The sequence below is a fragment of the Centroberyx gerrardi genome, chromosome 3 (genome assembly GCF_048128805.1).
Source record: "Centroberyx gerrardi isolate f3 chromosome 3, fCenGer3.hap1.cur.20231027, whole genome shotgun sequence".
NCBI classification, from domain to species: domain Eukaryota; kingdom Metazoa; phylum Chordata; class Actinopteri; order Beryciformes; family Berycidae; genus Centroberyx; species Centroberyx gerrardi.
Genome location: NC_135999.1, coordinates 14,844,667 through 14,870,157, shown reverse-complemented (window position 1 = coordinate 14,870,157; position 25,491 = coordinate 14,844,667). Strand labels below are relative to the sequence as shown.

At 40.8% G+C, this 25,491-nt stretch overlaps 1 protein-coding gene across 1 annotated transcript in view; it reads left to right on the top strand.

Annotated features, from left to right (window-relative positions):
- The window catches only part of fbxw7 (F-box and WD repeat domain containing 7), a 147,944-nt gene that overhangs the window by 58,180 nt on the left and 64,273 nt on the right, over positions 1 to 25,491 (top strand). The gene's annotated exons all lie outside the window — the stretch shown is intronic.

Here is a 25,491-nt window from a genome sequence, read left to right as displayed (position 1 = left end):
ATTTAGGTCCATGTGGATACTGGCTAATAACTGAGGTTGGCATAAATGGTGGAATAATATCACTCAGTAGGTTGTCATATGTCCTAGAAATTTCTATTTTTCTAGAAAATGTGCAAGTCTAAAAACAACAAAAAACTATATATTGGGAAACATCACTATATGCTATTACTTTGCAATTCTATTAGATTTGTCTGCTGATTCCACTGTTCAATTTCATGAGACTTCTGAGATCATATTTATTCTCTGGTGTTCTGGAAATGTCTTAATTAAAATTGTGGGAACATTGACAAGTAACCTGGCTCCCTAGCAAAAATGCGCCGGTAGGCTGTTTCCACTTAGCTAGTTAACACTTCAGATAAGTAGCAAGCAAGTTCTTCCTTCTTTGAAAATGCAGTGGCATAATTTTGAGGTTATGTCTAGCGCACTTTTTTTATTTTATGTTTTTTTATTTTGTTTTGGAGAGCCTTAGTCAGGCTTGTTTGTGATAGGGCTGTACAACTAATTACCAACTGTAGAGTTAAGTTATATAAATTAATTTTGAATTTCTTTTAGAACAGTAGCTGTAGTTGAAAATCGTCAGTTAATGTTAAATGCCAAGATTCAAAAAGTTTGATTACAATAATTTTGTTCCTCATCAAGACTAAGTGTGATTCATAATTGTGATTTAAGTATCTAACAAATAATTGATACCCTTTTATCCACAATCATACGTTCACAGTTTGTGGTTTCTTGCTGTCACACAGGTCAAATCTGGCTCTTTTTCACCGCACCAGCACCAAATGATAAGCCACGTTAGTGACATAATATGTGACCCTGCCTTTTTATATAAATCTAAAGAAATTTCAGGCCTTGTTTTGGGAATATGTGAGAAATAGCCCTGATCTTGTGTCTTTGTTAGTTAAATGAGCTGTCTTTGCAGGCATAGGCCTGAATGTTCATAAACATGAGTCCAATTAGTTATTGATGAGTTGATAGCGTTTTAAATTTCAATAGGCAGATATTTCATCATGCTACTCTATTCAGTAGAGGTAGAAATGTGCTACTGGGGTTACCAGAATTCTTAACCATGAATATTAGCTTTTTAATTACCCATTATCCGTTGTGCATGTCCTTGTGCAGTGCTTTGGAGGTCAGGACGAATGCTCTGAAATCATTTTCTGGCAGATGTAGGATTAAAATCCAAACAAAGACATATATACTTGATATATTGTGGTTTGTCTGTCCACTAAAAGCTTTATAATTTATCAGTATATAGTAGCGGATATCTTATTTATAAGTTACATATTTAGAGATCTATACACCTGCCTCCTGTAGAGCATACAGCCTTCCAAACTGTGAGAGGTCTGCACCACATTTTGACAGCTGGAGTGTGTATGTCACAACAAGGAGCAACAGGGTTGGAGTAGAGGATTAGTGCCTATGTTTGGACTAAGAATGTATCAGTGCATATGGGGTTAGGTGATATGTGTTGGCTGCGTTTGTAGTCTCTTACTCAGTACGTTATAGATGACACATGCTGTGAAAGAAATTGCTGCATGTCCATATATGCGTGGCAGAATTGTGTGAACTGAGGGAACTAGATGTATAAGAGTTAAAGTTAAAAGCAGAATGTAGAAACAGTCCTGTAAAGACCTAAAATGTGCCGGTAATCAGCTCTCCATGTATGTCTTAAGGAGGACAGATGGTGACTCGCTGTCCCAGGTGCTGCAGACTCAGGTCACCAGAATTAGACCCTTCGCCGCCTCCTCTTACTCGACACTCTCTCCTTTGACCCAATGCCAAGCTCTCCTGCTGTTTCAACATCAGAGAGAGGGGACTCAAGCTTAGGGCCATGCTACCCCAAGGGAGTATGAACTCATCATTTTTAACCTATTAAATGGTGTCTCATGCAGCTTCATGAATCAACATGCAGGCCGCACATTAACATTCCTCACAACGCTGAAGACCTAATCTACAAATATATTCTGGAGTTGAGTCAGGACTTGATTCAGATTTATTTTTTTAAGCAGCTGCCTTTCTATTCAAAGGTACTAAAAGGCCATCACATGATATTATTACATGTTGAATGTCAGAATCTTGAGTGTTGGGTTAACATGTGGCTCCTAGCCATTGAGCTATAGCAGGTGTTAATATCTGTATACTGTGTCATATACATTAGTCCCTGGGAAGCCAGGCTATTTGATATTGGCAGTAGGAAAGAAAGTTCAAGTCAGGTTTCATATGCAGGTATAGAAAAAGGATGGGAAACTATTTTGACAGTTTTAATTTATTTTAAATATTTGAATAACAAACAAACCAAAAGTTGGATAGACTGGAAATATTCGAACATCACCATGTTGTCACTTGCTGTCCCTTGGGAGAAACTTAGTCAAAGGTATACAACAATGAGTGACACATCTGCAGTATAAGTTTGAAATGAGAAAAACAATAGAACTTTAAAATGGAAGCTCTATTGGAACGCTCAGGATTGTGCGGTGCTGATGCAGGAGCTGAACTGGAGTGTTCAGTGGGAGATGTGCTCAGTTATCTGTGGTGCAGACCACTGCACAGGACTCAGGCATGACTGCCTGCTTGTCTTCAATACTTAAGTTTGTTTAAAAATAAATGAGTGGAAAGAAAAGTGATATTAAGTTTTAGGAATTAAACGTATAGCTTCTTTAACTTCATGTTTGGAATGTGTATGTACTACGTTGTCTGGAATTTATTTGGTCTGAACAGCATTACAGCATTGATGGGTAATAGGACATGCTAATTCATTTTGTCTTTGTTGGCCTACCCTGACATCTAGAATCTTATACAAACCTCCTACCCTGGCAGATCTGTCTGATGTACAGTATTTGGACAGCAGGCCCTGTGTGTGTGTGTGTGTGTGTGTGTGTGTGTGTTTGGTTTCTAAATCTAATCCGTGGGACAATAGGAGTGATTACAGGTCTTTAAAGCTCATTTGCTAAGAGCCACTGTTGATGATCCTAGCCGAAACGCACCTCTGGTGTATATAATAGGTGAAGCCTGGTTACAGTAAGTAGGGGTGTTTGTGTGTGTGTGATTGGCTTGGTATGCCACCAGCATTGTTTAGGTCCATTTTGAACATGGCTTTGCTCCAGACAATGTTTCTGGTCATCAATGCCAAGGCCTTTCTGGCTGCAGGATGCCTCCAGATTTAGATGAGGCAGCTCCTTTTTATATCTGTCAGCTTGGAACAACATGTGGATACTTTACTGCATGAACTTACTAGGTGCAGCTGTGATGGGAGAGGTTTGGGATTTGCAGATTGGTGACCATCTTTTTGTTTTGGCTTTCCAGTCACCTGTTTAAAGTACATATTTTTTAAAGTGACCACTAGGTGGAGAGCTTCTATATGTCTATATACTGTATCTGTAAAGAGGACTTTTTTGGGGGACATGTTCATGGACATTGTTCCATTCATTTTGGATGCCCATTTGGTTTTATTCACTTATCTGTGGCTGTTACCTGTACTGGTCAGTAGATGGCTCTGTCTCCACTGTGACTAAAATCATGGATTCGCCTAAGCAGGTTGGCTTTGGTCTTCATGATTTTTGTCATTTGTGTGATGTTGTAATCAGCTTAGCGTAGGTGCTGGGAATTGTTGGAAATTGTGAATGTACAATTTATATGCTTGGGTTCGATACTTTAAGCAGTTAAATTGGTCAGGTTCACATACAAAACAGGTGGCAAGCTTGTAAAGCTAGTTTTCCCTTACTGTATAGCAGCCTACACTGGGAGTTTTGAGTCCAGTGTTTATTCTCTGGCTCTATAACTAAACATGCATGATGTAAGGCAAGCTTATCCACGGTATGGTGCAATGAGCAATGGCAGATGTTGTTGTCCAGTTGGAGTTTTTTGTTGTTGTTGTTGTCTGAGTCACCTAAAAGATGAACACTTTTCACTGCCCTACTGCAATAGACTCATTAAATCTTAGAGAGGGCGTTCAGTTGTAATACAGTGCAGGAGTGAGCATCATACACTCTAAATACAGCAACATTTGTTTCAAAACCATAACCATGCCTCAAATCATATTAAATTATATTGTTGATTTTGCTTTATAAATGTGATAGAGTCGGTATCATATTACGACCATTTTAGCCTCCCTACAGTACACTGGTTGCCTGTTAATTTTAGAATTAATTTTACGATTCTACTGATAACTTGTAAGGCAGTGTGTGGTCTGGCCCCCAGCTACATATCAAACCTTTTAATTACTTATGAGCCGAAGTGCAGCCCCAGATCCTCAGGTAGGATGCCCCTGGCTGTTCCAAAGTCCAGGCTAAAGACAACAGGTGACCGGGCGTTTTCCATCAGAGCCCCAGGTTTTGGAACGCCGTCCCTGATGAGCTCAGCCAAGCGAAATCAGCTTTATCTTTTAAATCTCTTCTTAAAAAGTACATTTCTGAACAGGCCTTTTTCATTTGGCAGGGGCCAGCAGCTAGTATAGGCTCATTGAACTCGGGGGAGAATTGCCTGTCCATTGGTGATTTCATTTAAGCCCCTCCCCCTTTAGTGGTTGGCTGTTTTTTGATCATTTATATCCATTGATTCTGAAACCACATTGAAATATGTGATTGTTCATTAGAGTGTCCTTTCAATTGGTGATGCACCTTCCTCCTTTCATGATTAGTTTTTTAATCGTCTTTATCCCAAAAGTCGCATTGAGATCAGTGATGGCTCGTCAGACTCAGGAGAGTTTCCTATTCATTGGTAACGTCATTCATGACCCTCCCTCTTACCTGGTTGGCTGGCTGTTTTTCATTGCCAATATCTATTGATCCCAAAGTTGCATTAATGATAACTATGATGAACCCAGTATGCAGGGCTTTACTGATAAATGTATCCCTGCGCTGTATGAAAAATATGTAAGAGCTAACAATTATGTGATGAGAGAAGGATGGCTTGTTTTAAGAACAGAGAGAGAGAGACAGAGTGAGAGGCCACTGCTGCTAATGTGGCTAATGTTTAGTCTGGCCATGAGCGAATGATGAGGTATTTGGTTTAATGGAGCCAAATTGGTCAGAGCTTATCACGAGATACATGCTTGCTATAATTGTCATTTTTATTGTTATATTGCGTTTGGTTTTACTCTCTAGCATCTGTGCTTTGTATTTTTTCTGTTTTATTGAAAGCAGAATTAAATATCTCATTGTGACTCGTCAGGGGCACAGACCTTTGGTGGCAGACAGAGCTGCAGAGCTACGATAAGGCAAAGCAGCGTGAGGGCAGAGAGCATGGGTGTTACACAGACACCACCACTGGCTGAATGAAGCATTGACTCAGTGGGATGAAAAGAAGCTGGATTCCAGCCAGCAACCTTTGTTTGAAATAGTGCTTGGAGCTGCTGCGAGGTATGTGTGTGTGGGGGAGAGAGACAGAGAAATGGACTAAGAGAGAAATTTGTCACAGCAGCAGCACAGTTGAGACAATAAACAAGACAACAAAACACTATAATAAAGCCAATAAACAATACAAAAACGCTGTATTTGCCCCCCTGCACAATCACCTGATCTATTAACATATCAGCATATGTGTAATCACAATAAAATGTGCCCTTAAATGTCCTCCTTGTTGGCTGAGGCATAAGCATGGACAGTTTCCTTCCTTCCAGCATCATTTGAACTGGCATTAGGTGAAGAGAGCCATTCCAGTTTTACCTGTGCAAGGACAGATGTGCTGCAATACAAACAACACACTGTGATGAACGTGTTTATTGAGAGTGTTTGTAGATACATTAGGTGCTCAGGAGGAGCACCTCTGTAAGTGACATATGTGTATACGAATGATACGCACTGTTTAGGCGGCGCAGAGCCCTAAGCGAAATGCAGTGTGCGCTCATACACCAGGCAGTACGGTAGAAGTCCTCGCTACAGCCTGTAGACATTCACATATCAGGAAGTACGTAGTTCAGCCACTAAAATGACTTAGTCAACGCATGAATTAAATATTTTGTTCAGCGATTCTCTTAGCTACAACACTCTGCCACCGCAGCACTTTGGTGTTAACAGGTGGAGTTTTTAGTCAGTTGACATTAGAACTAACAGTATTATAATTTATGCTGGTCATGAATAGAATTCTGTCATAATTATCGAACTGGCAATTATAATGTCAGTTTAAACATTTATTCAGTAAAACAAACAGTGTAATTTATTATAATGTAATACATGACATATGAATAATTCAATACTAAATACAAAATTTCAATATATCTTCACCAGCTGTTCCCCTATTAAGTTGCCAGAACATGCAGACTACAAGCTACTCAGTTATGTCATAGCAACGGATCCTGAATTTCCAGTTGTCACAACATTGTTACAGCGTTACAATGAATCTTTGGTTGTTTGATTACAGTGTCAAAATGACATGGCAGTGTAATTTGACTAGCTGGGAGAAGCAATACCTAAGGAAACTTTTTGCTGTTCCAGTTTGAATGTTGCAGTTGGCCTAAAGCCTAGTACAGCGTGATCTGTAAAATATTTCAGTGTCACCTATTGCTTTTTCTGTGAGTATGGTACTTGTTAAGGGACAAGGCCCTAATCTTCTTTCCAGGTGAACTGAGACCATCCTGGTGTCAGTTGTCTTGTTGCTTCTCTGTGACCAGCCTGGGAACTCGGCCTCAGCTCCCTGTCCCATCTGGTAGCTCTGTTCCTAGAGCTATTATAGACAGGGGCATGAATATTTCATACGAGTTTATTTATGTATGCCCTTAAGTTGTACTATTCTCCCGGGACAGGGTCCCTGCTTTAAGGCTAAGTAAACCCTACTTAGCCTTAAAGCAGAGACCATGGCCCAGGAGAGTAGTATAATTTAAGGGCATACATTGATTGGCTAATTAAGCTCTGTTATGCCTGTTGATTTCCTGTGTAGCCCAGATATTTTTTTAGTAGCTATGCTACAAAGCTTTTGATTCAAAGGTGCTCCACTGACTTTGTTAATGGTAAAGCGCCAGAACTTGTCTTCTGTTTTAATCTTAAATTTGAAGAGACTTGAAACATCTTGTATGTCACAATCTCACAGATTTAGAATTGTCTGAAGCATGACTCACCATTCACATGCATTACTCAAAGCTCAAATGCACGTCAAGGTGCAAAACTCACACAACAAAGTAGGCTCTATGAAAGTTTAAGCAATAACAAATGGCTCCACTTCCCAAGTAGTTCAGTCCCTTGATAATCAATACCAACAATTCCAAGTTGGCATCCCAAGTCCTTGTGGAGAATGTTTGTCCCAAGTTGTCTTGGAGAAAATGAACTTCTCAATAACATGAGTCCAGAGTATGCATCTTTACAGTTTGAAATGGGCTGTATGCTTGAGGTTGTGCAATCAGTTAAGATACACAAATATTTTCCCAGCTGCTTCAATCATCAGTAGATTCCCACCTCTTTACGATAGACTATAGTGCTATGTATTTGTGCCAGCTTGTTTGGACATGATATATCGTTCTCTCAGTGAATCTTGGGGCTTCTGATTTGTTCTTGATCAAGTGTTCATTTTCCCAGGTGCTTCAACTATCAATAGATTGCCAGCTCTGTACTCCAGAGTATAGTGCCGTGTATTTGTGCCAGCTTGCACATGAGAAGGTACTGTGCTCTGTTTCATTTAAGGCAGTATGGGCCTGCAAGCCTCTATTCTTCATCATGTCATCTCTTCTCCCTTCCTTCCTCTTTGTCTTTTGTCTTCCCCCCTCTTATCTATTCTGTATTTTCCCCTCCCCAGCATATTGCCAGGTAACAGGGGTAACCCCAGAGGACCTAAAAATGTATTAATCAGATTCAGACCTGAATTAAACCATGATTATTACACTTTGTTACACCGCAGCCATCTGGGTGGCTAGGTTGACACACAATGCTTGCGTAGATCTGTTGGCGGAGTACAAGTATCTCTCTTTCTCTCATCTTTCTTTCTATCCATCGTTGACACTCATAAGCCCTTCCTTATTCTTTATTTCTCTTTTGGTCATGTCGTATCAAGCTGTCAGGCTTTGCCATCTCTTTCCAAAACACCCAGATGAAAATGGCTGTTTTTGTGAATTGTGAAGAAAGGACAAATAGAGACAGTGGACAACCCCTCATTCTAGTGCTTGAGGGCTACTGGTCTTGGGGAAATCATGACTATCAACATCACTCCAGCATCTGTTTTGTTTAACCATTCTGTATCAGTGTACACTGTATTGGAGGCTGTTCAGTGTTACAATTGCTGTTTAGATATCAGAACAAATAATGGCTTAAGTCAGCCAAATTGTTTTTACTGTAGCATACTTGGCTAGTTTGAGGTACATCCAGTGCTCCAGTCCTTCTTATTTCTGCACATACACATAACCACTCATTGCCACTAATTAAAGCTGCTTCCAAAGAAAAGGCAGCCTGCCTGTCGTAGGTGGCATCTCCCACACACTGGCCTTGTCACACAGTAGATCTGGCAGAGATGAGCCAGTGGACCGGTGTTCTCGACCACCCACATGAAGGCAAATAGTTTGACTCACTACCACCACATATTGACAACAACTCGTTTTCATGGAAACCCAAGCTCAGCTGGATAGAAGCTGCAGGCTTGTGAATGAGCACCTTAACAAAAAAGGTTACACCTCCACTGCCCAATTGAGTTGATAATTGCCTCAGGATAGTTATGCTGTGTGTGGGTGACAGTTGTTCCATGTCATTCCTCTCTTTCCCCGTCTCCTTTTTCTCTATCGTTTCCTCACAGAGATTTGATGTTCTGAAGGAAAAAGCCTTGGCTCATATGTTATTTATAGGCTACCTGTCACAGGCATGTAAGGAATTTTAGTATTAGATGATATGCAGCAATGTTACACAGGAACAAGATTCTTGAAATATCTCTTTGAAAACAGCATCTAACAGGTTCCAGAATTGGTGTTCCAGTGATAGACAGCAGAGGGAGGCAGTGGTCTTACAGTGATGTACATAAGCCATGGCCCACAGGTTGTGGCCGCTTGTTGCATCTGTGCCCAGACTGCATCCCAGGCTTTACTTAGTAATGAGCTATTTCCTATCTCACATGGGCACTGTCCAGCGACGTGTGCAAGCGGGTGAGCATGTATGTGTTTGCTTGTGTGTTTTCTCCTGTAATGCCTCTGGTGTTGGGTAGAGGCTGTGTAGCTTCTCTTCCGGATAATGTAGAGACAGGGTGGGGATGGATAGGATGAGAATGAGACAGTGCTGTTTCTACTGAGGACCATGGCCTTCCCAACTAAAACGCTGCATCGTTTATATTGATATTTGAAGATAATAAGACTGAACACATGTATAAGTGTTTAATGGCTGCCCCTTTTCACAGAAATCCTTCCTCTTCTATTTTAGCAAGTCCTTTACAAAGTGACCTTGGAAGTTCTTTTTTCCTTATTTATCGTTTGGGCTTTTCATAAATGTGCAAGCGATAACAAGTGAAAAATGTGTTTCAAAAACCTTAAGTCAACACATTTACAGTCCTGCAGTTTTGTAAATACAGCTGTCTTAAGAGTTTTTCCCCCAAACTTTGCTTTGCTCATTTTTTTGAACTCAAAACTGTCAAACAATCAAGTTTTCATGGCTTACGCCATAGCTGAGCAATAGTCTAAGAGCATTTTAATCAGTCAGTCAAGGGTTAAAAAATATACATTGCCGCTTCAATGGTCATCGCTATGCCTCACCCTCTTCACTTGTGCAAGCTCTTCAAACAAACATTGTGTGGCAAAGAGGAAAATAAGTTAAAAGACTAAGTTCCTGGGTTGATTGACAAGAAGTGGTAAACATTTTTCTCCAGCTTTACATTCTCACACAACATACACATGCATGCACATTAACTTGGGATTTCCCCTATTCTGTTTTTGAATGAACAGTGTTTGCCTTACCTTGTGGTAGAGCCTGCATTTCACCCCCCTCAACCTGGCACAGCTCCACAGGCATTAAGCTGGAATGGCTCTCTGTCATTGTCTGCTGCATGTACTCTTTTGCCTCCAATATTTGCATGAGGACAAATAGAAGTTCTCAAAGCCACTGAACACTATTATTGTAAGGTAGTCTCATTGAACTCACTGCATGTTTAGAAATTTTCAAGCTGTATTTTGACCAATCAGAATTTAAGTGTGCGAATGGGCACATTTGTTTGTCCGTTCTGTAATTTTTTTGTTACACCTGAAGGACCGAACTTTAGAGTAGCCCAATATCTCACACTAGGACACAAATGAATACTAGGTTATATTTGGTGCCAATTTGAAAGAGATGCTCTGTCACACCCCAGCGAAGAATAAATGGTGGTACACACATCATGCTGATGTGTGTACCACACATCGTAAGTCTCTGCCGTGGCATGCTGTCAATACAGTGGTGGGCTTCGACTGCGCATTCATCAAGTTATACATTTGCTGTCAGCACTTGCCTATGTAGGGAACTGCAGCTAATTACTCAGTGTTCTGAGGGAGGTGTGACATCAAATATGCTATGAAAAACAAAGAACAGAGTCCTGTATGTGTTGTAAGGGCAAATTACCCCCCTCCCCCTACACGCGCACGCACGCACGCACGCACGCACGCACGCACGCACGCACGCACGCACGCACGCACACACACACACACACACACACACACACCACCACCACCACCACCACCACCACCACCTTCTTTTAAATCAGCCTGCCCATTTGTCTCTTGAGCACAGATGAAGGGAAACTTATGTTACTCTGATAATTAGAGGAGTGCAGCATGTGTTTGCCTGTCAGACTCAGTAGACGGCTGTGTCTTAGGCCTACAGTCTCCCTTTAAATAGGGCCTACATCTGCAGCCGTACCCTGTTGGTCTCAGTCGCTCTGAGAAACTGGGAGTGATTTGTAAGTGTGCTGAGTAACTAGAAGCCAAACATGCTTGACCTCTGGCACTCCAGCAGTCTTGGCGTTTCTTGTCAATGAATGCAACCTCAGTAATCCGGCAGTGATACTGGGAAACACTATGATTTGGGCTTATTTTGGGCTGTAGTACAGTAACAACTTATGGAAGCATAAAAAAGGGTGGCTTGTAGCCAATGGTGTCATTCCAGGCAACTCTTCCCTCTTTTGGGCGGTCTTTGTTTACAGCCAAGCTCTACAGAATGCCTCTGTTTCCACCTTTTTAATTTCACACTATAAATCTCCCAAGTTACTCATAAGACAATGGAAACCTTGCAATGGAAGTACATAAGAATATGCGGCAAAGGTTGAGGAAAAGGTTCCCCTGCATAGGGGGCAAGCATTCCAGAAGACCCAAGGTTAAATCTGCTTGCATGGCTGGAATTCTACCAATTACCTTGGGCTGATCATGTTGTAGCAGACTGGAGCACAGCAGTGCGTCTGTGTCACATAGCCTGGTAGCCTGAGATTAGCCAGAAAGCTCATGTAACCTCTACATAGAAATGTGAGCTTTTTGAAGGTTGGGACATGTTAAAAACAAGCAGCCCTTCACATGTGTCTCTTTGGTTACTTCTCACTACATGTGGATGATCTTCTTGATTATTCAAATGTTTTGCTTATTTAAGAAAACTACTTGTCCCTTGGTCAAGACTAGGGCCTTGTTTTTCATTATATATTGAATGGATTGGAAAGGCCAGCATGCCGGGGTCGTCAACACTGCCTGTTGTCAGACAGGCAGTGTTGACAAGGCAATTTTTCCCATAGAGCTGTAAGGAAATACTCTCCTAGCTTTACCCTGTCTCCCTTTGACTTTGAATCTCTGTCAGTGTGAATTTGAAAGATCTGCATTGACCTGCATTCTAGCCATTGCCCTGGAGGAGAGACGTGCACTATTATGACAGATGACACACTGTAGTAGTCTAAACCTTCTCAAACACTGATGGCCAGCAAGACTGAAAGAGGTTCAACTCTACAGTTAATTTTTGTAATGGATATAAAAGTCCATCCTTCCTGACACCTGGTCAAGTAAAGCCTTGATGAAGTGCATGTGTCACACATACTAACATTTGGCATCTGTGTGATCGGTCTCCTGAAATATCCTCAGCCGCTTTGCTGACATAGACAGGGTTATTGAGATTCCTTCACACCTTGGTGCACGGAAGAGCCAGAGAAGGTTAGCATTAAACAAATCATAGCTTCAACGCTTATGTTCAAAAAGGTTAGTGTTTCAAATCAGGAGGTAGCCTAATATTTCAATGTGTGTTTTATGCTGATAGTTTTCAGGGGTAAGCTTTACTCTGGGCCTTGTGATGATGTTATAGGCAGCTGGGTATAATAGCTGATTTCTATGGCAAGATGGACCAGAAGAGGATAAGAGAATGACTGCAATGAGGAAGCTCCATTGATACATGTGCCGTATCGGACGACTGGTGGTATACATTCCTCCACCGTGGGGTCACGAGAGCAGATTCCTCTGTGCCTGGCTGAGGGGGGAGAGACTGGGCAGGTCCATCCTCTTTTCAGGCCCTGACAGCAGCTGCTCCGCCTGGCAGGGACGCAACAGTGACCTCACACCCCAGAGATATTTTAAAGGGTGCCAGTCAGCAGGGGAGTGAGTTCTGAGTCGATAAGTGGAGAGTCCCAGCAAGTGCTGTATTGATACGTACGTGTAGTGGTTCTGAGGTCCAAGGAAGATACTAGATTCAATTAAGTAAGAAAGATCATCTGCCTCCGACAGTAGTTGACCAGCTTTCCAAGCTCCTTCTGGGATATGATCCAGTAGACGGGCCTCTCTTGCAATGCTGCGGCATTGCCCTATCCCCCGTTTCTCGTCTGCCGGTGCTCGGAAAAAGATGCCGAAGGTTGCCTCTGGGAAGGAGAAGACTCCCCAGGTCCCGCTGAAGGGCCAGGCTCTTGGCCTGGCAGACCCAAAGGATGTTGCCAAGGAACCCTTGCCCGCTCAGAAAGTACTGAAGATATTTAGCATCAACATCATTGCTCAGGGTTTGCCTTTCTGTCGCAGGCGGGTGAGTATTGTGCGTATGAGACCAGTCTTTGGGGCTTGGGTTTGGTTGAACCAGAGAATCTTAAAATGTCAAAGGTCATTCCACACACTCTCACCCCTGCTGACCTTGGTTGTTGTTGGTGTATACACTTCAATAGTGATAACAGTTTGAAAACTAATTGCTTTACTTTACATTACATGTTTTTTTGCATTTTCTCTGGGCTTAAATGATCAAAATGCCAAATCAAAAATCTCTGCAAAAAGTTCTGCTCCAGTAATTTCCTTCCTCAGAATGTTTACCAAACTGCCCACAATTTGTTGTCCTTCCTTTTGCATGAAGTCAAAGTGAAGGAAGTTTGAGGCTGACATGAAAATAACAATGACCTCTATGTTGCTAATGTTTTTTTTCTTACCAGATTTCATCACCTCTGTTTATACCTTAATCCTACTTCTCTTGCGTCAGCACACTGGAAAAATCACTTTGTGTTGAATTAAGAATTAATTCAATAATGATTGAAACGTTATAGCCCCAATTTGATGGTTACAGTCGGCCCTTCTTGAATGTTTTTCGTAGAACATGCTGCAAATTAGCTCAAGATCTACCATATTATGAAGACTTGTTTGATCTTGAATGCTTAAATATATCGACATTTTTTTTTCTGCTTATCGTTAATTGAGTAACCTTTTTAAGAATACATTCAGATATTGGCATTGATGTATGATTAATCATTTGGTAGTTCTCATCAGGCTTGCTACAATTTGTTGAAAAGAGATATTTTTGTCCATACACTCATAGATGCAAACTTCGCTTTCCACTGCTCCGCCCATGGCGTACCGTGGATCCCAACCCGTGGCCTTTTAAAGGCTGTCGGCAATGAGCCTATTTTTAGGTTACGTTTTTGGGTAGAGGCATAAATGCATTGATTGGAGGGGAAAATTTTGCATCTACTGTTTATGGAGGAATATTCAGAAAAATTCTAAATAATTAAATTGTGAAATGTTATCAAAAATAAATATATACCGTTGAATAAATAATTCAATATATTAATAGACAAATATCTAGCACTTATCTATTCATCTATTGATTAATACATTTATTTGTGACACAATGTGGTGTGCAATGAAATAAATATCAACTTCATCCATCAAAAGCCAATGGGCGGGTTAGTCAGTTCATACTTCAAAATGGCAGTGGCCAGGGCCAATGTTGACTTTGAGATTTTCTATGATATAGTGGAAGATATGTTCACTTTGGCAGTCAAAATGCAAGCAGTTGGTCATTCTTCTGATTTCTTAGAGCAAATTGAAGGCTTCTCTGAAACAATTCCAATACTATTGGCCTCCTCTGACTGTGACATTGATGATGCCGTACTTGCAAACTTAATGGCACTTATACGATGAATTAAATGAGACATGATAGGAGCTGTAACAGTAACACCGCTCGTCTTGGACTGCCCCTCTTTTGACATTCCTGCTGAGTCAATAAAGCATTGTGCTATGTGGCTTGAAAACTCATGAACCAGCTTCTTGTATCAAGCTAGCTGCTGTCCAAAGTAATGCACTGCAACTTTTGGAAGCCGTTCATTTACAGGTAAATACTAGCTTATCCCTCTATGCCACGACTGCTTAATTTCTCCATGCATTGTCAATGGCAATCTACTGCACAAAAGTCAATTGCTTGAGACTGCAGCCAGGTTTTTCTGTATAATTCACCCAGTCATTCAGCTGTCTAACTAGATATATATATATATATGTATTTCATTGTGCGCACCACACCTTGCACCACTTCAATAAATAAATGAATGGATAAATATTTAAATAATACAGATTTCATTGGTTGGGTGTTTATGAGTTAAATTATTGCATTTATTTATTAATGCTGGCATTTCACAAATTAATTATTGTGACGTATATATATTTGTTTATGATGACATTTCACTATTTATTTATTTTATTTTATTTAATTTATTTATGGTAGTCCAAATGATTCCTCACTGAAGTGAACTTCCAGTGTAAAAATTTCCAAACCCATATTCTCTTCATTCAGTGAAGTTGATTTTCAGTTGCGGTAAGTTAAAATTTGGGAGTTGGAAAGATCCTTTTTAGCCTTCTCATAGTGTGTAGATGTAATCTTTTTTCCATTTGACAGTATGGTAAATATCTGGTGAGAAGTAATTAAGGTCTGAAGTCCAGGACAACTCAATGAGACTGGGAGTGATTCAACATTATACTTATACTAGAGCCCAGTTTGTTTACTTTTATTTGCAGGGGCCCATCCAACCTTTCCATCGTAAGCTCTATTTTTCTTGTAGGTATTTCATGGGTGCACTGTAGCTGTATGTAAGGACCTTATACTTCACTGACCAAGGTTTGACAGGCACATTGAGTTGAAATCCTTCCAAATTGAGTTGGACAAATTGACCTTTTGCTCTGGAACATCTTGTCAAAGGAGCAGTACCTCTGCATTTGACCTCTGTGAATCACAGTGGTGGCGACACAGTGCTTACTTAATCTCAGTAGAGATCTGAAAGATAGGCAGTTTCAAATATGATCTGCCAAAGTTTCAGAAAGAGATGGATGGGAGAGTGAGGGACATGGTTGTTGAGTATTGGGCAAAGATATAGAAAGAAAAGACATAGAAATAAGGATAGCAGTAACAATAACTTGGGAGTGCCTGCTGTTTTTTTTTTTCTTTCTCTCAGATCAAAGCTAGCCTCTGTGTTGACCAGCTCTGAGATCAGAATGGTAATTTAGTCTTAATTAGCACTGTTTATGCACTAGTTACAGGTTCAAAGGCTAAGCTGAGATGGATTGCAGCAGGAGGTGGTACTAATTGCCATTCCTTTTGACTACACAGCCACAGGCTTGAAATCTGCCCAGAGGCACTCAAGTATTTGTCAACTTTTGATGACTCCTTTGTTTTGGCTTGCAACATATAATAGAGAGAGGTCAATCGCGACAATGCTGAGAATGAGAAAGGCTATAACCTCTTTTATTCTGATGTTCATTTCCCATAGTAGTTTATGCATAGCTTTACTACTAGCTACAAGCAGGTGTAGTGTTGTATTACACTGCTGTTGACCTTAAAATGTGTGATGCATTATGACTATAAATATTGTCCCTTTGGACAGCATGTACTGCTTATATTTTGCCTTTATACAGCGTAAAAAGCTTGTTTTTGTCAAGTTCCAGGATTTAATAATATTTTACAGTTGTAATTTCTAAGATGAATATGCAGTAGCTGAGACCCCAAATTTGTTTTTCATATCTTTAATGAAATTTGAAATACCCTGATGGGTTCCAGACCTGGGCCTCAAGGGTAGCATGGAGCTGCATGCTTCTGGCATCAGGAACAGCAATAAGGAGATGGTTGGATTAGCCTGTGTCTCCGGCAACCTCTGGATGCTAATTGATTTGACTGTTTAGGTAAAAAAAAAACACATTTAGGATTATGCTGTGGTGGCCAGGCAGACTTTAATCCCTGACTTCTTGGAGTGTTAAACTAGCCCATCTGTATGCCAGCAGCCGCACCACATGGAGGGATCTCATCCTCCACCTCTCACACCCTAATTGAAATGTTGAAAGGTCCATCTATCAGCATGTTACACACATTCCCTGGGTATGATTACCTTTGTATGGAAACACTAATGCCTTTTCAAGGCATCCTGTGGTTGTTCAAGAAAAAGTTTTTATTTTGTTGTTTTTCGTCTCTTTGCTTTTATGTACCAAAAAGGCAAGCGAGCCAGGAGGCTCCAAACTTTAATGTTTCCAAAGCCCTCTATGCTGGCTGAACTAAAGGGAATGTCCCACATGGCCAGTTCGTGAGGTTGTTGCAACTTCTGGTCTGCCACGTGGGCTCTGCAGTGGCTGTGGCAGCTGTCTCCAGTGAATGGCATAGCTGGGATTTCTCAGGGTCTCTGTGGTATGGTACAACTTGAGTCAACTAGAACTGTTGCTTCAGAAGTAACAAATGATACATTAAAATACATTTTTTCTATGCTTGAAGTTGCCCAATAATTTAAAATTATTGTTGCTATGATGTTACTTTTTCACCAAGACTTTTGAGTGAACTGTACTGAATTTAATGAGTGCTTCATCATTCCCCTAACATCTTCTGTTGTTTCCCATTGCTCTGAATTAAAACGTTCACTTTGCCATGTACACATGAGGTCCTTGTTTGAGGGAGTCTCCTGTCTTGTATCTTAATATGTCTTGAGACATGTTCAGTGAGATCTACACCAGCACTTAACTTGTGCTGTACTGATAAAAATAGCCATGAGACCTGGGTTAAATTTCCAATTAAAAGGTGCCCAGGAGGAACCACCCTATTTCCCCGAGCCAGAATAGGCATCCAGCTGTTGCAGTAGATGGCTATCAAGATATAGAACATTAACAGCAGGGCATTTTAGTTGCGGTATTACTTTTCTCACCCACCGCACCCCGCACTGCCATGCCCCTTGAGTAAGGTGATCTGGACTTGCCCATAGCAGCTATGTCCGTATCAACAACTATCAGCAAGATGCATTTGCTGCTTGAGCAGTTGGCTTGGGTAGGTTGCAACTTTATTTGCTGTGACTGACACCCATGTACAGACTTAGGCCGTTCCATGTTGCGTGTCCGTGGACACATTAAGTAGATTTGCACAATCACAGGAAATTTCTTGTTTGATCTGTGTGGTTGGTTTTTTTTTTTTTTTTTTTTTTTGCACAACCTTCCTCACAGTATTGGTTAAAATATGAGCTGTGAGCTGAGTTTATCAGTTAATTAGTACATTAAAGACTATTTTAGCCAGAAATTGTGTTGAATAATTTGTTATTTGCTATCATAATTACTCATGTAGAGAAAAGCTTTAAAAGGCCTACCATCCCCAGTTGAATTCACATGGCTCTACCTTTGATTTTCAACCAGTACCAATCAGGTGAAGACAGTTTCGAGGGCATTTTCAGCTGGATTTTTATGTTTTATGCTTTTAATTAGTGTGATAGAATCAGACTCAGAATTTTTGTTGTGTTACCAGTAGGGCTGGGTATCGTTTAAAAAATTACGATACCAGTACCAATACTAGTACCCTTAAAGTGATACCGATACCAATAGAGTACTTTATTCGATACCTTTTTTTTTACGTTTTGGTGGCATCTCGGCACGCTGAACTGCCAACTCCGTCACATACACCGCGCTCGACTTCACCACCACAGACTGTATGGGTTGTAGCTGCTGCGGTAGCGGGCCAATCACACGTCGCATTAAATTGAAGAACGCTTGCGGTGATTGGCTGCGAGCAAAACCATACAAATAGTCATTTTTTTCTAGATCTGTGTACAAAAAGTATCGAATGCAGGTATCGTTTGACTGGAGAAGTTTCGATACTACTTGGTACTGGGTTATTTTGGTCGATACCTTAAAGGTATCGAGTACCGATACCCAGCCCCAGTTACCAGCTTGTACACTTGTTATTCACTGTCCATTTCTCAGTACACATGCCTATTTATATTAAGAAAATATCAAATGTATTTACTTTTAATTCAGGTTTGTGTGTCCCTGTGAGTGTGCGTGACAACCAGGGTGACATGATGATAGTAGGCTGACATGATGATAGCAGGCGTAATGCTGTTATTAGCGGGGTGGATGGACTGATAGCGGCTGTGTTGTGGACTAGGTTTTTTCTTATTCTCACAGCAGACATAATTTAGCTAATGTACTTAGGTGGTTGGAGATGCTACACAGAACACTGAAAATCAGAGGGAGAGAAATTAGATTGCATAAGAAATATGACAGTTTTATTTTGTACTGTTATTGTAATTTATTTATTTGGCAGAGCAATGTATTCTTGCATACACACATGCACAATAAAAGTTTGCATGTTCAGAAGACTTGACACACATACATGTACTTTAATTATGTAATCATTATTTGTCAGCTATGGCCGACAGTAACAATGCTGAAACATGTCACCACATTTTCAAGTTTTGTAAAGTGACCTGAAATATAACAAGGAAAAAATAGAATCGCTTACTACTACAGCTTAATTAAACATACACTTTGCAAGACTTACTACAGTAACATTCCATCCTGGACAAAGGATTAAGCCCACTTAACACTGAAGAAGTCCAACAAGCAATATGCAAAACCTAAATCAAACAATGTTGTAAAATGATACAACTTGCATTATCAGGAAACCTGAAAGGAATATTCTACCAGCTAGCAAAATGCTTCCACAAGCAATTTGAATTGTAGAATAATGTGAAATGGAAAAACCAATAGCAGAAAAATAGCAGCAGCAGGAGCAGTAACTGACTAGCCATCAGCCTATAACATTTATCACCACAGGCATTTCAGATATGTGCAGTTCAACAAGGACCTAATGAAAATCTTGTCTCTTAGGAACATCAGCAATGTAGATGCTTGCCCTTCTGGCAAGCATAAAAATCATTACACAGGAGTGAATTCAAATAACCGTAATCTCCTCAGAGTCTCCAGTCTGTACAGTGGATTTTTTCTTAAACCTTTTTATGTGCGACACAAAATTTTGCTGCTCCTGCCTGCCTTCTCCAGCGTTAAGTAGCATGCAGCATATCACCTGAGATAAGCTGGCTTGGGCTGGAGGAGCAGCATCTTCTACTAATTTGGAGCTCTGCAGATAAGTGTGGTATAGAAATGAAGGCTGCCTTGACTACATCATGCTGCTTCACCAGCACCATCATCAGGGCCTTAAACCAGTTTCCTCCTGCTCTCGCTGCCAAATGCACAATATTGTGCTTGACAGTGAGGTGTCTAAGAAAGGACAAGAAGCTGTCTAATGACTCTTTGAAGTCTTTTTTTGTCCCCTTACTGATGCAATACGTTGTAACACACTGGAGTGAAGCTGGAGTGAAGTAGAAGAGAAGTTCCTGACATGCATTGGTCTTCCTATGAAACTGTTTGACTGCTCTGTTTCATTTGGCGACGTCTGTTTAAAATTCGTGAGTCTTGTTTTCTCTCTGACAGCATTCTCCCAGACAAACTAGAATTTCAGACTACTGGTCCATAAGCAGTTAATCGCCCATTTCTCTCCTGCCAAGTGGCACATGTTGGAAAGCCTTTAACAGTCATGAGCACTTGGTTTTACTTAATCTCCTGCTGTGCAGTGACAGAGGCTGGAGTTTACAGGCTGAGCACGGTCTGATCTGACAAGCTAAAGGTAGTGATCTTTCACCCAACCCTAACTCTCTCTCATAGCCAGTTTAGTAAATTGCCGGCTCATATTTATGAGAATTTGAGCGTTTTTTCACTTTCCTCACTTGCAACAAAGGATCATCCCACGCTGTCACCTTGATGCATTTGACCACATTTGTCATGCACATACAGACTGCTGGCATGTCATAAGCTTGAGTTGGTGATTGAGGGACAGCTGATTTCGCCCTTCCTGCTTCCATCCCCCTCCCCCTGTCCTGAAGCAAGGACCACACCACACTACGCTGAGTGAGGTGGGATTCCATTGCCCTTGGGCTCCAAATAACACAGAGGGGAGGAAGGCATCTGCCACCGGCTATTCTGAGAAGCAGACCCATTCCAGGGAGCGGCATACAGATCCAGTCAGCTAGCTAGCCAGCACCCAGATCAGCCAAGCTGTTCTCTTAACCCCCCATTTAAATGCAGACACAGAACTACGGCAGCCTGAAATCCCTTTAAATGGGCCTTTTTTATTCTGCTGATACTGCTTGATCAGATCAGCTTTTTAAATATTTACAGTGTGTACAGCATGTACTCCTGTTTCGCTTTTCAACTTCTTTACCGAGTAGTAGATCATGTCAAAATGTCATTGATGACCCAACAGTCTTTGCGTCTTCATGTGGCACATTAGTGGTGAACAATCTAAATATTACCTAAGTCTGTATAGTCTTGTGGTGCATTGCGGACAGAGCATGCTCAGTAGCAATGGGCTCAGGGCCGTCCCATCTGCCACAGGGCTGCCTGAAGGCTCTGACATTTCCCACACTGCTGGATGGGGGCAGAGAAAAGTCACTCTCCTCCCTCAGGAATGTGTCACAGCTCCTAAACATCGCCATGTAAATGAAGATGGGCAGCAGTATGAAACCCCTTGAATGTTCTTACTGTCTCACACACAAACACCTACATTACTGTCCAATCATCCAGTTAAATTATTCCTCTCAGTTAAAGGCACACACATTTTGACTATATAAATCATCACCATTGGACACCTTCAATTGACTCGAATCTGAATAAGCCAGCTACATAACCAGCTCTTCATGTTTAACTGTTTAACTTCAGTTTTTCTTGTGTTGTTGGTTTGCTCTGGTAAAGACTTGTTGTTTATTTCTTGCTTCCTGCACCAACTCTGCTGAGGTTCGTCTTAAAAAGTCGAGCTGCATTCTTTGATTGAAAATTGCAAACCCACCTATGTCAGCGACCACACTTTGTCTGAGCTGTGACAGGTTTGGGATATTTGGGTGTTGTGTTTTGAAGGTAGTCTCTGAGCTGCCAGTTTGATAACCACAAGCCTCTAAGCTGCCTGTCGTTTCATTCCCCCAAAAAGGACAATTTATTTATACATCAATGGTTTCCAGGGAACCAGTTCACTGTTCCCTGTTTAGGCTCCACATCTTACTGCCTACATAACTCTTCATGGTGTGTGTGTGTGTGTGTGTGTGTGTGTGGGTAATGGATCTATCTTGCACATTGCCTATTGATCAGTGGTCACTTGATTTGATGGCTGCACGCCTGGCCACAACAATTTTATTTTGGCGTCATTGATTTTCCACATTGGTGCTTATTGGTGTAATTATGTCTGCACAAATAGCCGCTCCACCAGACTTGGCTGTGATTTCTCTCTAGAAATGTGAGCTGCTTAAACACTGTCTGGTCCTTTTCTCCTATCTTAGTATTTGCTCCAACTCACCTTCAATAAACTTCCTCTCCGCCTTTCACAATGTCCTGCTCGCCTTGCCGTAATTGGGTCATCAGCGATGGCAGCCAGTGAATGGATAGCTGACTGTCTGTAATTGATGCGGCTGTCTGCATAGTTTGTCTAATCTGTGCATGAACTCTGCTGTCTCGGTCCCAGTGTGTGGTCTCCCCGCCTCTGATGTGCAGGGGGCCCCTCCACCTCTGATGTTCACCTTCTCATGTGAAGGTGACAGAGACAATCACTTCTCAGTCAACGGATTAGGATTCAAAATACTGCAATGCTCATAGGACATTTTAAACTGGTGTCCAATGCCAGCCCTTTCCTGTATGGACTTATGCAGAGCAAAGGTGCACAGTAGAATGAAGAAGAATCGTCATAAAGCGTGAATAAAGGTTACTGTAGACTCTGCAAAATGCTTTTGACTGAATATTCAAAGTGAGAATACAGACTTTTAAAAGTGATGGATGGCTTACACAGTAAAATGTGAACAGTTTATTCTTGGTTACTAGACATCCCTTTGTAGTGAAACACATCTAGTTGAATCAGATGTTTATTTATTTGGGAAAACTAATTGTTTTTAACAGAGTTTTTAATTACAAAGCAACACAGTGCCAAGGATTACCCAAATCTAACAACAATGCCAGCCTTTGTTAGCCTAACCATTAACAAGTCTGCATACCTGTATCATTACAGCTGGATCAGATCATGCCTCTGTCCTTTGCACCTAACTTGTCTTTAAACTACACCAGGCCATTTGATAGCCTATACTTTAACTTGATCAACTTTTCAGCCTTAACCGTCCTTGAAACCATAAAACCTTTACAATACCTTGCAAAACACCCTGGTTCTTCTCTTCTTTGATGTTGAACAGCTGCCCTGCCAGCGATATCTACAAGTATGAGTTTGGTGTAGTGGAAAGAGTTAGGTTTTACTTAATAGCAGCTTTACTCTATTGATACACACTGTTGTACACCCTAAAGCTCTTATACTGAGGCTGTATGAAGACGAGAAACCGTGAGCTTGTCTTGATGCAGTATCAAGTACCTCTTCATTACTTCTACAGCCGGAGAGAGGAAAGGAAGGTTTCTGAGCTTTGTTTCAGGCTGTAGTTTGTGTGCGTGTGCCATGTGCATACCTTATTGGATGTGGGAGAGTTGTACTCCTTTTAACATTAAACCTGAATCTCTTAGACTTCTCAGAGACATCTCTGAAGCACATGTCCTCCACTGGCCCACACTCCAAGGCTCTTGAACAAACTCACATTTATGTTGTGCAGAATGTCTGAGTGCAACACTAATGTCTTTCATTTTGATAAACAGATTTGTTCAGTTGTGAAATGGAGCTTTTGTCATCAGAGAATTACTTCTAAAATCATCTGTACTTTTCCAACCTGGAGAGAGTCATCCACACCTTCATTTCCTCCCATTTTGATTACTGTAACTCACTGCATTCTGGTATTAGTCCAGCATCTATCTCCCATCTCCAGCCTTCCAGACTCTTATCTACGTCCAAAAAAGGAACCATATTACTCCTGTTCTGGCGTCTTTACACTGACTGCGTTGTGGAATTGACACTTGTTTTTAAAGCTTTCCACGATGTTGCTCTTGGATACATGTCTGAACTGTACTCAGTCCCTCAGATCCTCTAATCATGGGCTTCTTCTCACGATCCCAAGGTCCCGGTTAAGATTTAGGGTGATGGGGCTTTTGCCTTTGCTGTACTGAGACTGTGGAATAGCCTTCCCCAAAGCATCAGATTACCCAATCAGCTGAAATTTTGAAAACTTGTTTTTAAAACTTATTCGTTGGCTCTTCACTGTGTCTGACATGTTTCGTCCTTTTAACCGTGGTCTTATTTCCTTTACGTTTAATTTTGCTGTTGGTGTTTTGTAACTAGACTCTACTTTAACTCCAATATCCAACTCCTAATCCAATATTAGTGTTGTCCTGATAACAAAGTTACTGTATCATTTTGATATTTGTACCAGCCACATCTAAAACAGCAGGCCAAATCTAAAATGATACCACTGCCACAAATAAAACAGTCAGATCTGTGACAATACATCAACCTCTGAATACATTTAAAAACTGAAAATTGCTTAAAATGCAATAATTAGAGTTAACTTTATCTTAGATTAAAAAAAAACCCAAATACTTTTGAATACAAACTATGATACAGGACATATTTTGCCATCACAGATTCTGTGCTCTTGCATGTCAGCAGTAAGAGCGCCATTGGAGCAGAACGTATGAAAGGAACATTATAGTTATATATCAAGTTATTTTGTGATGAAGTGTCGTAATGTGCCTTTTTGTTGTAACCACTTTCCCTCAACCTGCCACATCTACTTCTACTTCAGTTAGCAATTCCCTATGTTTCCCACGACTTTCACCGACCCCCAGAGAAGGGAGGTGAACTTGTTGCCTTCAGCTGTGGGCTGTACGTGACCAGAGTAAAGTTAGCTTGATATTGGATATTTGTTTTTCCACCTTCAGTAACCTGTAAACAAACAACTCAAAGCACATTAATAAATAGATTTGTGATTAGTGGAAGAGAAAGAACAATTTAGAACCATGTTTTTCACTATTTGAGGAGATATTTTTTCTTATGCAACCTCCAGTTCATATGGGAAATGAGCTGTTGAAATTTGTATTTGTGTTCATACATTAGAAAAATATATTCTCAAATATTTAGTAGTTATAAATTGTTCTTCCTCTTCCAGTAATTACAAATATATTCATCAATGTACTTCTGCTTGTTCATGCTCATCTCACTGGCACTAGCTGCTGTTGCTGCATTGCATTATGGTCTATTGAGGCTACTGTCAGTGGAGAAATTGGTATGTCTCCCTCTTCTACAATGAGTTTCTCCCTGTATACATGTTGAACATCACTGCACAGCGAGTCTAGAAAGAAGCCCTTATTCTTTGATTCTGACGGACTGACACCAAACCTGAAAATATTCCTGCTATCAAACTCCATTGTGGCTGCGCCGGAAATATCTTGACATGACGTTGTTTGGCTGATTTTCCACGGGAATAAGAAAAAGGCAAGGTACATCACTGGTAGCACCTTCCTAACAGTGTTTGCGTTTCAGGGTGGATTTTTCCTTCAGGTCATCTGGAGCATGCTATTTGATAAAATATATGGCAAATATAATCTGTGTGTAAGTAAAGACAGTATTTACATTTGGGAGTATAAAATGTAGCCTATACACTCTGAAAATAGTGAATATGACGTGAAACAATGTAGCACCATTTCTCAAGTTATGTTGAGGTATAAAGTTATACAGCCTTTATTTTCTTGGCTGTATCATAATAGAAGAAAAGTTAAACAGGACAGTCATATCACAAACAAAATAAGTGACTATTAGTATCTACAATGAACAGGATATCCACGAGATATAACTGCTCTTATAGCTGCTAGTGACCATGTTTAACGGTGATTTGTCATCTCACATTGATTAGGAGCTTGTACCATGTGGGAGATGACTAACGAATGCCAGCTTTAGGCCTCAACTTTCCCCTATTTTTAAACTCTGCGCAGTTTATAAATGACCCGGGACTGTTGTCCACCTCCAGCTCAGAGAGGGAAACCAAAGGTCCTCCATCATTAGAAAAAACGTCCTCAGTAAAACATACTATCCCCAAATTCCCACATCTCTCTTAACACCCGGAACTAGCATAACTTCAAGATTGTTA